The 15124-nt window shown below is 38.6% G+C and overlaps 4 non-coding genes and 2 pseudogenes across 4 annotated transcripts; all 6 read right to left on the bottom strand.

The window, feature by feature from the left end:
* Window positions 1-2171: 2171 nt before the first annotated feature.
* On the bottom strand, window positions 2172-2290 carry LOC142171228 (5S ribosomal RNA). The gene has a single exon (XR_012700841.1). It is a non-coding gene; the product is annotated as a 5S ribosomal RNA (ribosomal RNA).
* A 515-nt stretch (window positions 2291-2805) lies between these two features.
* On the bottom strand, window positions 2806-2922 carry LOC142171261 (5S ribosomal RNA; annotated as a pseudogene).
* A 509-nt stretch (window positions 2923-3431) lies between these two features.
* Window positions 3432-3550, bottom strand: LOC142171245 (5S ribosomal RNA). The gene has a single exon (XR_012700858.1). It is a non-coding gene; the product is annotated as a 5S ribosomal RNA (ribosomal RNA).
* Window positions 3551-4028: 478 nt separating this feature from the next.
* On the bottom strand, window positions 4029-4147 carry LOC142171073 (5S ribosomal RNA). The gene has a single exon (XR_012700686.1). It is a non-coding gene; the product is annotated as a 5S ribosomal RNA (ribosomal RNA).
* A 517-nt stretch (window positions 4148-4664) lies between these two features.
* Window positions 4665-4782, bottom strand: LOC142171285 (5S ribosomal RNA; annotated as a pseudogene).
* A 511-nt stretch (window positions 4783-5293) lies between these two features.
* On the bottom strand, window positions 5294-5412 carry LOC142171142 (5S ribosomal RNA). The gene has a single exon (XR_012700755.1). It is a non-coding gene; the product is annotated as a 5S ribosomal RNA (ribosomal RNA).
* Window positions 5413-15124: the final 9712 nt, after the last annotated feature.

Here is a 15124-nt window from a genome sequence, read left to right as displayed (position 1 = left end):
TGCCAAAATAAGTTATTTTTTGTGATTTTTCCCTTTTTGTAAAACAGTAACTTACTAATTGATATAAAAATATAAAATTAAATCCTAGATGCAAATGCAATGTATTATATTTTTTGTGTTTTTTATGAATTAAACAAAATTAAACATGCACGCAAAGAATGCAAAATAATTAGAAAAATTCTACAATAATTCCTAAAATAACAAATAATTAAAAGGAAAACCTAAATTTTGAAATTATGTAGGAGTAATTCATGTGAGGCAAAAATCACGTGCTCACAATCCCGGCAAGGGAATAAGCTATAACTAATCTGGTTTCAACAGTTATTTCACAAAATAAATCTCAACTTGAGCCAATACTCAACAATGATCGATTACCAAGAAACTTTTATAAGTCTTGTTCAACATTGATAATCATCAATTTAAGCATGGACGGTACATATTAGAGTCACAACAATCATGGTATAAGACTCACGGGCAGGCTTGACACCAATGTATAGATACTCGTCACCACACCTATATGTCGTACTCAACACTAACACGTAGCAAATAAGACCACAACTCCTATTCCCTCAAGCTAAGGTTAGACCAAACACTTACCTCAATTCCAAGGACAAAATCAAGCCTCAATTACCGCTTTACCTCTCAGTTCCACTTCTAATCTGCTTGTATCTAGTCATAATTTACTTAATAACATCAATAAATGCAAAATAAACCAATTCTAATGCATGAATATAGATTTCTCTATGTTTTTCCCAAAAGTCAAAAATCGACCCTGGGCCCGCTTGGTCAAAACTCGAAGTTCGAACCAAAACCCAATTGCCCAATCACCCACAAACTCAAATATTCAATTGGTTTAGAAATCTGACCTCAAATTAAAGGTCCAAATCCCCAAAAATTGAAAATCCTAATTCCTACCCAAAAACACCCAATTTTCCATAAAATATCCTTGATTTTGAAGTGAAATAATGTAAAAAGATGAATTAGATTGAAGAAGATGAGTTAGAAATCACTTACCTATGATTTGGAGAAGTTTGGATCTTTGAAAAATCCCCTAGGGATGTTTAGGGTTTGAGAAAATTGCAAAATGATGAAAATCCCGTCTGAAATCCCACTTAATAGGTCGCAGTTATCGCAATTGCGATCAGGGGTCTACAATTGCGAACTCTTTAAAATATTGTTGTCTTAGCCTTTGCTATGAAAATTTCGCATTTGTGACAGAAGGGCCTTCCGGCCAGATGTTCGTATTTACGATGGTGGCCTGCCCAGGCCTGGTTCGCATTTTCGACATAATTGTCGCATTTCCTAGGCCTGCTCACATCGCAATTGCGAAGCCTGATCTCGCAATTGCGAGGTCAGACGCCTATGCAAAAATACCTTATGCACAACTGAGTTTCCTAAGTACTAATCACTCTGTGGCCTATCCAAAACTCACTCGAGCCTACGGTGCTCTAAACCAAACATGCACGCAAGTCTAAAATTATCATACGAACTTGCTCGTGCAATCAATCATCAAAATAATATCAACAACTACGAATTTGACCTCAAATTCATAAGATAGTTCAAATTTTCCATTTTCTCAACCTAAGGTCCGATTTATATCAAATCAACTCTGAGTCTTACCAAATTTCACAGATTCAACATAAATATTATTTAAAACTCGTACCGGGCCCCGGAACCAAAATACCATCCTGGTACCATCAAGATAACACACCATTTCACTTCCAAAAGTCTTTATATTTTCAAGCAAATAATTCTCTTTAAAAAAATATTTCTCGGGTTAGGGACCTCGGAATTTGATTTCGGGCATACGCCCAAGTTCCATATTTCCTACGGACCCTACGGGACCGTTACATCAGGGGTCCGGGTCCGGGTCCGGGTCCGTTTAACAAAAATATTGACCGAAGTCAACTTTAATCAATTTTAAAGGGTAAATTCAATATTTCTTTTAAATTTCACATAAAAGTTTTCCAGAAATGCGCCTGGACTCCGCACGTAAATTGAGGTGAGACAAAACGAGATTTTTAAGGCCTCGGAACACAGATTTGATTTCTAAAATAAGAGATGACCTTTTTGGTCATCACACGTTTACATTGCTTAAAACTCATTTATGAATTTATTATATATACCGTCGATATATTAAAATAAGTAAGATATAAATTTTTCCAAAAAGAGGGATGCAACACGAGGACTTCCCAGGGGGTCACCCATCCTAGTACTATTCTCGCCCAAACACGCTTAACTTCGGAGTTATAATAGGATTCGGTGCGTTAGTGCCCGTATGGTCGCATCCGACATTCCTTGCACTTTTAATTCCCTTATTACCTTTCCTCCTCCTGCTTTATGTCCCAATGTGTAAAACCTTAAAACGACGTACATTTACGCTCATTTATCCGTTTTACACGATTCCTCTTTTAATCTTATGTAGTTTTTTCGGGCAATAGTGTTGACCAATAACAACAAACCGCGTCCGATGATAATATCATAATTAGAGAGCCGGCATGCCTATCACACTAGGCCGCATGGAACGACATCATCGCAACTAGACATCTTACAGATGCCGCGTTCGAGGCCAAGGCGTAGTGACATCTCAAGTGCAACAGAGTTAAGCCCGTATGGTCGTGATTTACAATATCTACCTTTTAAATAGTTTCCTAATTTTTATTTTTCCCTAATTATTTTCTTTTAAAAAAATTTATTATTTCATGTAAAAAAACATCGTTTACATTGCAAAAAACTCATTTATGAATTTATTATATCTATCGTCGATATATTAAAAGAAGTAAGTTATAAATTTTGCCAAAAAGAGGGATGCAACACGAGGACTTCCCAAGGTTCACCATCTTAGTACTACTCTCGACCAAGCACGCTTAACTTCGGAGTTCTGATGAGATCCGGTGCGTTAGTGCTTGTATGATCGCATTTGACATTCCTTGCACTCTAAATTCCCTTATTACCTTTCCTCCTTCCGCTTTAGGTCCCAAAGTATAAAACCTTAAAACAACGTACATTTACGCTCATTTATCCGTTTTACGCGATTCCTCTTTTAAACTTACGTTTTTTTACGGACAAAAGCACTGACCAATAACAACAAACCGCACTTGACGATAATATCACAATAAGAGGGCCTGTCATGCCTATCACACTAGGCCGCATGGAATGACGACATCGCAACTAGATGTCTTACGGATGCCGCCTTCGAGGACAAGGCATAGTGACATATCGAGTGAAACGGTGCTAAGCCCGTAAGGTCATGATTTACAATATCTATTTTTAAATATTTACCTTATTTTTATTTTAACATAATTATTTTATTTTAAAATAATTATTATTTCATTTAAAAAAATATCATTTTCATTGCTTATACTCATTTATGAATTTATTATATCTATCGTTAATATATTAAAAGAAGTAAAATAAATTTTGCCAAAAGAGGGATGCAACACGGGGACTTCTCATGGGGTCACCCATCCTAGTACTACTCTCGACCAAGAACTCTTACCTTTGGAGTTCTGATGTGATTCAGTGCGTTAGTGTTGGTATGATCACATCCGACATTCCTTGCACTCTAAATTCCCTTATTACCTTTCCTCCTTTCGTTTTAGGTCCCAAAGTGTAAAACCTTAAATGACGTACATTTGCACTCATTTATCAATTTTACGCGATCCCTCTTTTGATCTTATGTATTACCCGATGATAATATCAAAATTAGAGGGCACGGCATGCCTATCACACTAGGACGCATGGAACGAAGACATCACAACTAGACATCTTATGGATGCTGCCTTCGAGGCCAAGGCGTAGTGACATGTCAAGTGCAATGGTGTTAAGCCCGTAATTTCGTGAATTACAATATCTACTTTTTGAATATTTTCCTTATCTTTATTTCTCCCTAATTATTTTCTTTTAAAAAAAATTATTATTTCATGTAAAAGAAGACATTGTTTACATTGCTTAAAACTCATTTATAAATTTATTATATCTACCATCGATATATTAAAAGAAGTAATATATAAATTTTTCCAAAGAGAGGGATGCAACACGAGGACTTCCCAGGGGGTCACCCATCCTAGTACTACTCTCATCCAAGCACGCTTCACTTCAGAGTTCTGATGGGATCCGGTGCGTTAGTGCTAGTATGATCGCATCCTACATTCCTTGCACTCTAAATTCCCTTATTATCTTTCCTCCTTCCGCTTTAGGTCCCAAAGTTTAAAACATTAAAACAGCGTACGTTTACGCTCATTTATCTGTTTTACGCGATTCCTCTTTTGATCTTATGTATTTTTCATGGGCAAAAGCATTGACCAATAACAAAAACCGTGCTCGACGATAATATCATAATTAGAGGGCCCGGTATGCCTATCACACTAGGTCGCATGGAACGACGACATCGCAACTAGACGTCTTACGGATGCGGCCTTCGAGGCCAAGGCGTAATTACATGTAAAGTGCAACGTTGTTAAGCATGTAAGGTCGTGATTTACAATATCTACCTTTTAAATGTTTTCCTTATTTTTATTTTTCCGTAATTATTCTCTTTTAAAAAACATATTATTTGATTTAAAAAAAAAGACATCGTTTACATTGCTTAAAAGTAATTTATGAATTTATTATATCTACCGTCGATATATTAAAAGAAGTAAGATATAAATTTTGCCAAAAGAGGGATGCAACACGAGGACTTCCCAGGGTGTCACCCATACTAGTACTACTCTCATCCAAGCGCGTTTAACTTGAGAGTTCTGATGGGATCTGGTGAGTTTTATTGGTATGATCGCATCCGACATTCGTTGCACTCAAAATTTCCTTATTACCTTTCCTCCTTCCGTTTTAGGTCCCAAAGTATAAAACCTTAAAACGACGTACATTTACGCTCATTTATCTGTTTTACGAGATTCCTCTTTTGATCTTATGTAGTTTTTGCGGGCAAAAGCGTTGACGAATAACAACAAGCCGCGCTCGACGATAAGATCACAATTAGAGGGCATGGCATGCCAATCACACTAGGCCGCATGGAATGACGATATCGCAACTAGACATCTTACGGATGCCGCCTTCAAGGCCAAGGCGTAGTGACATGTCAAGTGCAACATTGTTAAGCCCGTAAGGTCATGAGTTACAATACCTAACTTTTAAGTATTTTCCTTATTTTTTCCCCTAATTATTTTCTTTTTAAAAAATTATTATTTCATGTAAAAAAACATCGTTTACATTGCTTAAAACTCATTTATGAATTTATTATATCTACCGCCGATATATTAAAAGATGAAAGATATAAATTTTGCCAAAAAGAGGGATGCAACACGAGGAATTCCTAGAGGGTCACCCATCCTAGTACTACTCTCGCCCAAGCACCATTCACTTCGGAGTTCTGATGGGATCCGGTGCGTTAGTGTTGATATGATCGCATCCAACATTCCTTGCACTCTAAATTCCTTTATTACCTTTCCTCCTCCAGCTTTAGGTCCCATAGTGTAAAACCTTAAAACGTCGTACATTTACGCTCATTTATCCGTTTTGCGCGATTCCTCTTTCAAACTTACGTATTTTTTGCAGACAAAAGCGCTGACAAATAACAACAAGCCGCGCTCGATGATAATATCACAATTAGAGGGTCCAACATGCCTATCACACTAGGCCGCATGGAATGATGACATCGCAACTAGACGTCATATGGATGCTGCCTTCGAGGCCAAGGCGTAGTGATATGTCAAGTGCAACGATGTTAAGCCCGTAAGGTCGTGATTTACAATATCTACCTTTAAATATTTTCCTCATTTTTTTCCCTAATTAGTTTCTTTTAAAAAAATTACTATTTCATGTAAAAAAACATTGTTTATATTACTTAAAACTCATTGATGAATTATTATATCTACCGTTGATATATTAAAATTTAATGACCCGACCGATCATTTTGAGCTCTAGTGTGTCGTTCGGTAGTTTGAGTCCAAGAGAAGCTTCACTTTATGTAGTATGAATTGTACGCATGGTCGGAATTGAATTATGGGACGTTCGGAGTTGATTTGGAAAGAGAATTCTCATTTCGGAAGCTTTATGTTGTAAGAATAGACTAAGATTTGATTTTTGAGTAAACGATCTCGGAATCGGGATTTGCACATTCCCGCAGATTTGTATGGTGATTTTGGACTTGGGCGTATGTCCAGATCGGGAGTTGGACGGCCCGGGAGCATTTTGGCACCTAATGTGGAAGTTAACATTTTGGAAGAATTTCATAAGTTTGGGTTGAAGTGCATTTCAGTGTTATCTATGTCCGTTTGGGATTTCAAGTCTGGGAATAGCTCTGTATGGTGAATCAAGTATTGGAAGCGCAATCGGAAGTGGATTTGGAGGTCCGTAGGTCATTTGGCCAAAGTTAGAAATTTGAAGGTTTTGGGAAATTTAACCGGAAGTGGACTTTTTGAATCAGGGTCAGATTCCGATTTCGGAAGTTGGAGTAGGTCCGTAATGTCAAATATGACTTGTGTGCAAAATTTGAGGTCAATCGGACGTGATTTGATAGGATCCGACGGTGGATGTAGAAGTTATAAGTTCTATAGTTCACAAAGCTCGAATTGGGGTGTGATTCATGATTTCGGCGTTGTTTAATGTGATTTGAGGCCTCGAGCAGGTCCGCATTATGTCATAGGACTGGTTGGTGTGATTGGACGGGGTCTTGGGGGACTTGGGTGGATTCCGATGGTTAACAGATCGAATTGGAGTTGGAAGGAAGCGCTGAAACCTGATGTCATCTATGTAACTACACCTGCAAGGTCTTGGCCGCAGGTGCGGAGCCGCAGAAGCGGGAGTGGCTGGAATAGGATGGGACTACAAATGCAGTCATCTTGCCGCTGATGTGGAAGTTAAGGGCCTGGAGGAGGACCACTGAAGTGGATTGTGGGTAGCACCTGCGGAACCACATAAGCGGTCAAGTGACCGCAGGTGCGGAAATGCTGGAGGCAATGAGGTTCTCTTAAATCGAGGGTTGGGTTCATTTCAACTCTATTTCTTCCATTAGAGACGATTTTAGAGCAACTTTGAGGTGCCATTTTCACCATCAAGCATGAGGTAAGTGGTTTATGTTAGTTTTGTGTTAAATACATTGATTTTGTATAGATTTTAGCATGAAAATTGGTACAAACTTGGGGTTGAGGGGAAAACCTAGAAGGTTGGTATTTTCGGATATTCACCACGATTTTGGACATCAATTTAAGATTAAATTACATATTTGAGTTCGTGAGGTTATGGGTAAACTTTATCTTCAAAAAAATTCTGAATTCGGGCACGTGGGCCTGAGGGCATTTTCGTCAACTTTTCAATCGGGGTAGGGATTGTTATAAATCAGATTATTATGAGTAATTGAACATGTATTGATGTGTTTACATAATTATTGGCTAGATTTAGAACGTTGTGCATCAATTTGAGTCTTCAGAATGGCGTGGAATGCCGGTTATAGAACTTTGGAGCAAGGTGAGTCTCCTTTCTAACCTTGTAAGAGGGAATTGTCCCCATAGGTGAATTAATTAGATATGTGCTCCTATTTGTGGGGGTTACGTACACACGAGGTGACGAGAGTCCGTGCATAGCTACTATTATGCTTAAGTCCGGCTAGTTTAGGGCCTAAAAGCATGCTTTACTTGTAATATTTGAAATCTTGTTGTCAACTTAAAAATGCTTAAAACATATCGAACGTATAAATAAATTTCTAAAAGGCTAGACATCATTTCTTGACTTTTAAAAGAGAAACTTGCCTTTTTTAGGATAATTTCTCCTTGATGAATTCTTGATTTGACTGTTTGAATGTGTTTATATATTGTGAAACGGGCCGAACGCCTTAATAGATTAAATAGATGCATCTATGGCTCGCATCATTCGACCCTCTGGCAGTGTACAGTTTAAATATTTATTGGATCGGGTCGTACGACCTCGAAATGATTTTCGCATGTTTGTAGTGCTTGCCTTAAAATTCATAGATGTTGATATTTGTTTCTCCCTAGCCTGAGATAAATGTATAAATGATGAAAATGGATTTGGGAATTTCCTATAAACGAAAGAATTTTTTTACTTGCCTCATGCTAATTGAGTTACCGTCATTTTTATGAAAATCCTCGATTTATTAAATATTTGGTATACTATCATTGGACCAATAGTAAGTGTCAATGTCGACCTCTCATCTCTGCTTCTTCGAGATTAGACGGGATACTTACTGAGTACACATTGTTTTTGTACTCATGCTACACTTGCTGTGCATTTTTGTTGCACAGGCACATGTACCTCTAACGGCCTAATGGGTATAGCAGCATGGATGATACGGAGACTTAGGCGAGCTGCATCTCTCGAGGCAACCCGCAGCCAGCATAGTCTCTTTCAGTGTATTGTATTTACTTTCTATCCAAATCTGTATTCCGGACAATTATTGTACTTCATTTGATTTCCTAGGGATTGCTCATGCACTTGTGACACAGGGTTCTGGGATGATTATGGGATATTTAGTATTAAACGTTATAAACATTTTTATTTATTCGATGATGAATACATTTTTACTAGTTAAATTAAAGAAAATTATGGTTCCTAAAATATTAAAATGAGAGTTTAATTAATTACTCAATGTCACGACTTTTGATGAATTTTGGGTCGTGGCAATGTGGTATCAGAGCACTAGGTTCCCTTAGGTCTCATGAGTCACGAGCAAGTCTGGTAGAGTCTCGCGAATTAGTATGGAGACGTCTGTACTTATCTTCGAGAGGCTACATGGCTATTAGAAGCACTTCCCTTCTTGATTTCCTCATCGTGCGATTTGATTCCCTTTGAGTCATATGCCTTCATTTCCCTTCCATTTGATCTTATGCGACGCGAAGCGTGGTCGTGAATCGACGATGAGTAATTGTTATTGTACTACGAATGTGGTGCAGGATGTTTCTCCCTAATTGGTTGTTTGAGCTATTGTCGTCGCCTTGTGGAAGGATATTTGGTCACTATAGCTCGGTAGCTGCACTTCTGAGAGCTTTGAGGCTATGCACATGTTGCTATGATGCTCATGAACGGTTATCGCGCATTATTGATGTGATGGTAGGATATTTGTTGTCACGACCCAAAAACCAACTTGGTCGTGATGGCGCCTATCGTGAAACTAGGCCAGCCGACACAAATCCCGAATCAACCATTATTTAATAAAAGTGATTTTTATACGATTTATTAAGGTGTAGGGAGTAATGTGAGTACTCCAACTCAGTAAGTAATAAAAGTAAATAAGGTCTGAGCAGCAGGAAATCACACAAACCACATCATGGCACCGCTGAGAATATTGCACGTTTTCAAAACAAGATACAAAACAAATCATCTCGTTCAACTCCCATTTCGGAAAAATCCTTTAAAAATGACTTTCTAACAATTTTCAGTAGAAGTTTAGTGAAATTTATAGTGAAAGTGATGAAAATCATAATCTGCCCCTCGGCCATAACATAATTTGTATACAGCCCCTCAGGGAAAACAGAAATTCATAACCGTTTCGTAACTTAAAAATCTTAGTGGAAGTAACAAAGCCAAATCAGTGACTAAATTCCGAATTCTTTGTAAAAACTTCAGTTTAAAGGAAGGTTGCTTAAAATTATTTTGTTGAACATTTTCAATAGAGGCTCGGTCTAAAGATGAGTGAAAGCAGTAATTAAATCAACACATTCAATAGAAACTCACTTTAAGGAGGAGTGGAACCATTAAGTTCATAAACATGCCCCTTAGGCAAAGCATCACTCGTATACATGTATATATAGCCCCTCGGGCAAGCCTCTCAGTCACTCATGACTCAACTCATATCAATCAACTCTCACACTCAGCAATGATGCTCAATAGGTACCATATAATAACCGTTGCGGCATGCAACTTTATCCATATATCGATGCGGCGTGCAGCTTATCCATATATCGCTGCGGTGTGCAGCCCGATCCATATATATAGTCGACTGCGCTCACTGGGGGTGTGCAGACTCCGGAGGGGCTCCTTCAGCCCAAGCGCTATATTGTTGCGGCGTGCAACCCGATCCATATATATATATATATATATATATATATATATATATATATATATATATTGCTGGGCATGCAGTCCGATCCATAAATATATAATCGTCACAACCAAGCCCTCGGCCTCTCTTAGTCATTAACCTCACAATCAGACCCTCGGTCTATCTCAGTCATCAATCTCACAATCAGGCCTTCGGCCTCTCTCAGCCATCAACCTCACAAGTCACTCGGACTATCAGTAAAATAGGGCGTTCAGCTCAAATATCATTTATAGTGCCAAGATTTAGTAAATAAGGCTGAGTTAGGAAATTTTAAAAAAATACAACATGACTGAGTATAATTATTAAGTCAAAATAGTGAGGAAAAGTAGTAAAAGTCCCATAAGGATCAAAAATAGTTGGCATAGGCCCACACATAGCATTTAGCCCAAAACATGATGATACAAAATATTTTCATTCAAATACGCAGTTAAACAGTCATACGGTACGGACTAAGTCATAATCACCAATGCTGTACGACCACAGGCTTGTCATCTGGCGTGTGCATCACCTCAAAATAACACAACAATGTGAAATCCGGTCCCAATCATTACTTACCTCTATCTGGTCCCAACTCTAGCCTGCGGTGCCTTTGCCTCTCGAATCACTCTCCAATTGCTCCAAATCTAACCAAAATCAGTTCCACATGATTAATACACGCTAAAGGAACAAAGCCCAAGCGAAAATAATCGAATTAACTCAAAAATCCTGAAATTAGCAAAACCCGGCCCCCGAGCCCACATCTCGAAATCTGATAAAATTTACACCATAAGGATACTCATCCTCCCACGAGTCTGTACATACCAAGAATACTGATATCGTAGTTCAAATGACCCCTCAAATTCTAATTTTAAGGTCTCTTAATCTCAAGCCCTAACTACCCATTATTGCACTGATTTCTCCAAATTCTTACCACTAATTAGACCTTTAATTACATATAAACGAGGTATGAAGTCAAGAATATTACCTCCAAATGATTCCCCTGAGACAGCTCTGTGCGATCCGAGCCTCCTCACGGGATCGCGATGAAGAAAATACCTGCAACAGAACATAAGCTAAAACCTGCAACTTTTTAACATGCAATTTGATTCGTTTAACCACCCAAAACTCACCCGAGGCCCTCGAGACCTCAACCAAATATGCCAATATACCCCATAACATCATTCAAACTTGTTCCAACCTTCAAAATGCTCAAAACAATATCAAAACACCAAAATCACATCGGATTCAAGCCTAATGATTCCAAAGACTTCCAAATTCCGCTTTCGATCAAAAAGTCTATCAAACCTCGTCCGAATAACCTGAAATTTTGCACACACGTCAAAAATGACACAACGGACCTAATCCAACTTCCGGAATTCCATTCCGATCCCCATATAAATATCTCGCCTATCAAGCAGAAAATGCCAAAATTTCCAATTTCGCCAATTAAAGCCTAAATCTACTCCAGACATCCAAAACACATTTTGATCATGCTCCTAAGTCCCAAATCACCTAACGGAGCTAATCAAATCAGAAAAATTCCAATACGGGATCATATACTAACAAGTAAAACCTTGGTCAAACCTTGTAAATTTTAAGCTTCAAACTGAGAACTGTTCTTCAAAATTCATTCCAATTACCCTAAAAAACACAACCGGCGATTTAAATAAGTCATACAACATCACACGGGGCTAGTCATGCCCGAGAACTGGCGAGCGAAGAGTAATAGCTCAAAACGACCGGTCGGGTCGTTACATCCTCCGCCACTTAAACATACGTTTGTCCTCGAACGTGTCCAGAGTTGTTCCGAAAATCATAAAATCGTTGTGTAACCTTACATGCACATACCCGGGGGTGATCCCATGTCACCCTATCTCATATAGATTTGATAAAACAATGTAACTGAAATTTCACAATCCAACCTAGCTCATAAACCTTAGAACCATATTTTCACTTCTGAAATCATCCACAAGATAAGAATCTCACATCTATACTTTGAACAAGACCAAACAAGCTATGACAAGCCATACCTACCAACCTCAGATGCAATTACATGATATACCACATAGCTCAAACTCTCGTAGTGATAACTTTTGATCACAACTGTTGCTCAGAACATGCGAATTTCGATAATAAGCCTCTGATCAAACAAAGCCTCATTCCAACACTTCTGTATACTGCCAATGATAAAAGAAACACATAGATTCATAACCATTTCTTAGATCAACCATTCATGAAGCTCCCTCTCCTTTGGCAAGAACCATAGTAAATTTTTAAGCCTCAAGTCACTATGCTCAAAATCAACAACCACGTGCAATTTGGTGCCTAGCACCCAAAAGTAAATCACCATAACCATGGAGAAGCAAATGATGTAATGCCATATCAGTCCGAAAGAACATACCCAATGCGTGACAAATCATGCAATGCCCAATTACCCGTCTCGCTCAAATTCTGCTATAAAGCTCAAATTGAATCGCACCATATGCGCATATAACCAACAAACCACAACTCCTCGTAACACAGAAGAGTAACTCATAGATTGTTCTAGAACACAAATAAGCTCAACAATAATGGAATGACACATCTCTCAACAATAACAGTTCGGAGTCAACAATTTCGACCCGGTGCAGAACACACATCCCTATTGGGCATACCAATGAACCACACATCAACTCTGGTCACCCACAATAGATAAATAACCCCCTGAAGGTTCACAATGACTGAATCATAGCACATACTATCATCTGACTATCTTACCCACATCCTTCACAGTCCACAACCACAAAATAACCTGTTCATAAGAACTCCCAGTCTCCAAATCCATAAAGCACACGAATCACCATATCTGATCCCAACTCCACCGCCCGAATATCTGACACATCCCTACTACTCGATCACCCACAAGGGGTATTTCTAAAAATTCTCCTGTGCCACCAAGCAAACCTTGAATATCAATAGTTGATTAGACAAGATAGTGTCACAATACCAATAAAGCATCCATAACTCAAACACATCGCCCTTTCTGAAATGTATACCTTCATCAAGCCATACCAATCAGTGATTTCATTTATCTAGTCATCTTAAGCTGTCCATGCTGCCTAAGAATTTTTGACTTCCTTTCAAAACTGAACTGTGACCTTACACATGCAAATCTCAACCCCACACAACATACCGCATATACCATATCATCCTACGATAAATATAAAAACTTTATAATCCACTCCAAGCTACAAGAAACTATGTACTCAGCCAGCCAAGAAATTTTCCATTTGATCCCATCTAGGGGAAAATCATTATACATCCCATGCTCCTCACGCCAGTAGAAAATACACATCTATAACCATGGTAGAAACCATTAAGAACTCTCCGAATTCTATTCGCATAAGACCAAACTATCAGAACTAAATTCCTCTAACTTAACCCAGCTACGCATGCCATAAAAACCAAAGAGCATTGACACGAAACACCTGTAGAAATCCGGTGCATCATAAGCACCCAAAAACCGATCATATTCGTTACCTTGCCGATCCAACCTACTACCAGCCTGTCCTAATTCTCTGAGTTCCTTCCGAATTACCTTCACCTTCCTGATACTAATGAATAGAATCCATAATAATATAGAAATACCACGAGTCTTGACACCCTCCAATGCGAACCTCAGATCTAGCTAAATATATAACTTGAAAGTCTCCAATTGTTACATGTAACATCTACAACCCATTAGGACCATTCTAGAGAGTCATCCACTCTACCCAAACTGCAATTAGACCGATTGAATGAACCAGATGACTTGTGCTCCTTTAGCACTCTGACACAGCAGAATGTAACCTCACCTTAATACAACCAAGCAACTTTCGGCTCTAGGCAGCATACATCATTGCCAATAACAATTCAAGTCATTCCATGATTCTCATACACCCATAAAGCATAACATAACATTTATTGAAATTTTCTTCACTCGAACCATCCTCGGCCTCAACCTCCGTAAGTCATAACTGGTTCACCCATATGCCTCAAACTGGAACTAGCATAGCACATAACCGTGCAACTAATTAATCAATAGTAGACTCCCCCACTTGGCTTAAATCCATAAATCAAAACACATAATAACTCCTAATGCATATACTCTATTACTACCAAATACCATAGTGAGATTAAACTCAATCCTTCATAAGCTCGTGAAATACAGACCATTTAGTACTTTAAATCTTCTGCAAAACTCGCATTCACCCTCATAACAGTCAAGCCCACTCTCTTAAACAACTCAAATTCAAATTGTAACATATATCTTTTACTAGTAACAGAGATTTTCCAATAAACGACATAAGGATCACGCAAACTTCAGAATAATCCGCAGGAGATAATCCACCTGCTTCGCCTAAAACTAGCATCTCTTCATACCTTTCCACCGACAGAAACATTACACAGACACTTAATCTTCCTGAATCTGAACTCATATCACAACGTGAAATTTACTTCACTTCCCACCTAGGCAACATGAGAAGGTCCTTCAACCCGCCTACGACTCGGGCAATACATCAAATCATGATGGAAATCAAGCACCAGATAGTTCTTCCTACCCCCAAGTAGACCCTTCTTGTCTCATTCAAATCATACGCACACATCTCATAGTCACATCATTCTCATCACATAGCTATCCAGTCATCACTCCCACTAATAGGGACACTATCGGACATACAAATTCAAAAGCATGTGCTCACACAATCACCCCCTCAGTGCTTAAGCTATAGGCAAAAATCCGGCCTCAAGTCTTCTAGACCGACCCAACATCAACACACAGAGATCACATATCGCCCCTCGATCAGGGAGTCACAAACCGTTAATGCACATCTGATACTAAGCACTCATGTGCGCATACAAATGCGTGAAAGGAATTCAAAGTGTTACATTTCAAGATGAATCACGGATGCACGATAAGAGTTCAAGAATCTAAAGTTTTTCCTAAAGGTTCTGTAACCTCCCGAGGATAAGTACAAACATCTTCGTACCGATCTGCGAGACTCTACTAAACCTGCTCATGACTCGTGACACCTATATAACCTAGGCTCTGATACTAACTTGTCACGA

This window comes from Nicotiana tabacum, chromosome 16, assembly GCF_000715075.1.
Source record: "Nicotiana tabacum cultivar K326 chromosome 16, ASM71507v2, whole genome shotgun sequence".
In the NCBI taxonomy this organism is placed as follows: domain Eukaryota; kingdom Viridiplantae; phylum Streptophyta; class Magnoliopsida; order Solanales; family Solanaceae; genus Nicotiana; species Nicotiana tabacum.
This window is presented reverse-complemented; position numbering and strand designations above follow the sequence as displayed.